Genomic DNA, 3,525 nt, shown 5'->3' on the forward strand with positions numbered 1-3,525 from the left:
CATGTCTAAGGTCTTCCTTTCAGAGTACCTATTAAACTCATAACAAATGAAAGTATTCCACTGGACTTATGGGTCTTGGAGGTAATTTGAATGTAAAAATATATAGAAAGAAATGAAAGACATTGATTTCCAGGATCCTAGCTTCCACAGGTTGTACAGTTTATACAAACACACATGTAAGGAGGACAGATTTTGCAAGTAAGATAATGAATTTATTATTATTTATGCGCTTTGGATCTTGTGTTCCATCTTGTGGACATGTTCAGTTTGTAGTTATTTCAAAATCTGATTCTGTTCCTTTAGAAACATTTCCTTGTCCCATAATAAAAGCTGGCATGCATATATCTGAACAGCAAAACCTAAAGCACAGGACAATCTCTATCCACAGAGCCATTAGGGAAATGCAACTTAAACTTTCAGTGTAGCTTTTTCACTGTCTAGTTTCTGACATCCAGGAAGACACACCCAAATAGTTGGACAAGATGCTGAGCATAGCAAACAAAATGTGTGTTTTTATTCCCCTCCCCAACTCATATGTTAAAATCTTATCTCAGATGTGGTGGTATGAAGAAATGGGGCCTTTGATGGAGAACTATGTCATGAGGACTCCGCTCTTGTGAATGGCCATGCAGGAAGCTTCCTCACACCTGTATGCACGGTTGCTTCATAAGATGGCTATTTTCTTACTAAAAGAATTCTGGTGAACTTTGCAGACTATACTTCCCTAATCCTTTTAAAAGTTATGATTTTGCTTGGTGCTGGTGGCTCACACTTATAATCCTAGTTACTCAAGAGGCTGAGATTTATGGATCACAGTTCAAAGCCAGCCTGGGCAGTAAAGTCTGTGAGACTTTTATTTCCAATAAACCACCAGAAAGCCTGAAGTGGTGCCGTGCCTCAAGTGGTAGAGCACTCGCTGTGAGCTGAAGGACAGCACCCAGGCCTAGAGTTCAAGCCCCATGACTGACCAAAAAAAAAAAAAAGATTTTTTTCAAGCATATAGTTCCCTTTATCGAAGATTTGTTTTGTTTTAGTACTGGAGCTTAAACTCAGGGCCTCTTTGCTTAATTTTTTTAAACTTAAGGCTAGTGGTCTACCACTTGAACTACATCTCTACATCCAGCTTTCTGTTGACTAATTGAAGATTAGATTTGCCGATTTGTTTGACTGAATCTTCATCCTCAGATCTCAGTCTCCTGAGGAGTTTAGGATTACAGGAATGAGCCATCAGTGCCCAGCTTTGAAGTTTTTCTTGCTTAGGTCTGTTAGAATGATTCTTGATTGGTTGATTTAGATTAAAAAAATCTGTTCTTGGGGCTGGGAAGGTGGCTCAGTGGTAGAGTGCTTGCCTTGCATGCCTAAGGCCTTGGGTTCGATTCCTCAGCACCACATAAGCAAAAAGAAAAAAGCCGGAAGTGGCACTGTGGCTCAAGTGGTAGAGTGCTAGCTTTGAGCTGAAGAGCTGAGGGACAGCACCCAGGCCCAGAGTTCAGGCCCCACGACTGGTCCTCCCCCAAAAAAATCTGTTCTTATTAATTATGACCTAGAAAGTCTACTTTCTTTTTCTTTTGATGGCACTGTGTTTGAACTCGGTTTTGTGCATGCTGAGCAAACTCTGCTACTTGAGCTACCCATCTGGCTCATTTGCTGTTATGTTATTTACATAGCTATTTATTTAGGCCCCTCCCCCCTTTTTTTGTTCTGGTGCTAGCCTGGATGGTGATTCTACTTATACTTTCCTGAATAGCTGGGGCCACAAGGGCACACCATTGGCTTATTTGTTGAGATGGGGTCTCACTAATATTTGGCCAGGCCTGGTTTTGAAATGTGATTCTCTTGATTTTTGCCACCTAGCGAGCTGGGATTATAGGCATGAGCACTGCAGCTTGACATAGCAATTAGCAATTACATTAAAAAAATTGTTTTTTGGTGGCACTAGGTCTTGAATTCAGGGCCTAATGCTTAGTAGGCACATCTTCAACCCTGGCTATTCACTTTGTAGATCACTGTGTAATCTGGCATCAGTGAGGAAAGGGTTCCGTTGTTGAGAGGTCTTAGAGAAAATAGACATACCAAGGAACTGATGGTCTCAAGACTTCAGAGCCCATTGGTGGTGATGGAATGAGAAATGTTCTCTATAGTTTCGGGAACAAATCTGGTAGAATAGTGAGCTGGTTACAGGAACATCATCCCATGAAGAACAAAGATATAAATTCCAAATCCAAAGGATCTGGCAATAACAGCTTTAAAAATGGCACCAATTCAAACAATTACCCCCCCTCAAAAAAAACCTCCAAATACGCAAAGAAACAACCACTCCATTAATAAGTGGACTAAATAATTAAAAAGAGACTTCTCTGGAGAGGAAATAAGAATGGCATGAAGAAATACTCAACATCTCTTTCCATAAAAGAAATGCAAATCAAACAACATTGAAATTCTACTTCACCACAGTTAGAATGGCCATTATCAAGAAACCTAATAATAACAGATGCTGGTGGGGATATGGCCAAAAGTGAATGCTACTACACTGTCCTTGGGAATGTAAACTTGTTCAGTCACTATGGAATGCAGTATGTAGGTTCCTTAAAAGACTAAACATAGAGCTTCCCTATAACCCAACAATCCCAGTCCTGGGCATTTACCCAAATGACCACAAACAAGACCACCCTAAAGCTACCAGCATAACTATGTTTATTGTAGCATTAAGATCTGGAATCAACCCAGATGCCTCTCAGTAGGTAAAAGAGTCATGAAAATATGGTATATATACACAATGGAATTCTATGCTTCCATCAAAAGAATGATATTGCACCATTCATAAGGAAATGGAAAGACATGGAAAAAAATCATATTAAGCGAAATAAGCCAGACCCAAAAAACAAAGAAACATAGGCTGCATGGTTTCTTGAACCTGTTTCTGGTTATAACTAAAAAGCTCAATAACCATTCTTCAAAACTCCCCAGTCCTGAGCTTCAACTCCAGAAATAGCCAACTTGAGAATTACTTTAAGGAAAAAGAAACAATTGCAATATTTAGACATAGTCTAATAAATATGGTAAGATATAGTAAATATGGTAAGAACAATGAAAAAATATGGTAACTAGGCACCAATCGAAATATAATGTGTAAATACAAAATGTACATATTTAGTGGATACCTCAGAAATTTTGTAAGATGGGCTAAGAGATAACAATCTGGATAGATAATAAAAATGAACTTCTATAATTTTTGATAGTTACTTATGCAAGACTTAAAAAAGATGAAAAAGTTTGGAGGAGTTGCAAATAGAGATCATACTTGGAATATATGAGCCTTCAAATGAGAATGAGAAGGAGCATAGAGGAGATTAATAGAACCTTATTGGAGCAGTGAAATTCTAGTAATAATTTTCTTTTGATTCTTCATTCTACTTGGCTGTAGTGAATTTATGAATGAATGACATTATCAATTTTTCATCAATAATATATTTATTTGACATTTTGCTCTATTTTATGTTATAGGAGTAATTTCTGATATTTGTA

This window comes from Dipodomys spectabilis, unplaced genomic scaffold (assembly GCF_019054845.1).
Source record: "Dipodomys spectabilis isolate Male_0828 unplaced genomic scaffold, ASM1905484v1 ptg000147l, whole genome shotgun sequence".
Lineage (NCBI taxonomy): Eukaryota > Metazoa > Chordata > Mammalia > Rodentia > Heteromyidae > Dipodomys > Dipodomys spectabilis.